The sequence below is a fragment of the Nannospalax galili genome, unplaced genomic scaffold (assembly GCF_000622305.1).
Source record: "Nannospalax galili isolate Female #2095 unplaced genomic scaffold, S.galili_v1.0 scaffold898, whole genome shotgun sequence".
In the NCBI taxonomy this organism is placed as follows: Eukaryota; Metazoa; Chordata; class Mammalia; order Rodentia; family Spalacidae; genus Nannospalax; species Nannospalax galili.
The window spans coordinates 3,273,338-3,273,573 of record NW_008342399.1 but is presented as its reverse complement, the minus strand read 5'-3'; the positions used below and the strand labels follow the sequence as shown (position 1 = coordinate 3,273,573).

The window sequence follows — 236 nt, the reverse complement described above, 5'->3', positions numbered from 1 at the left end:
TGACAACACAGCAGACAGTAGCAGGGATATCAGAGTATAACGGCTCTAGTGAGGGGAAGGAGGCTGTGGGAGGCTGCTACCTGGGAAGTGGGTGTATAAAAAAAAAAAATTTTTTTCAAAGCATAAAAATTTGCTCCTTAATAATTAGTAGATGTGAAAAACATTACTATTGAAATCTACCTGATGACTTTATATCCATGCTCAGATGCCAAGGAGCTCAGAAAGTAACTGACTGT

At 39.0% G+C, this 236-nt stretch overlaps 1 protein-coding gene across 2 annotated transcripts in view; it reads left to right on the top strand.

Annotated features, from left to right (window-relative positions):
* Positions 1–236, top strand: part of Bdp1 (B double prime 1, subunit of RNA polymerase III transcription initiation factor IIIB) — a 117,541-nt gene that overhangs the window by 80,490 nt on the left and 36,815 nt on the right. The window lies entirely within an intron of this gene.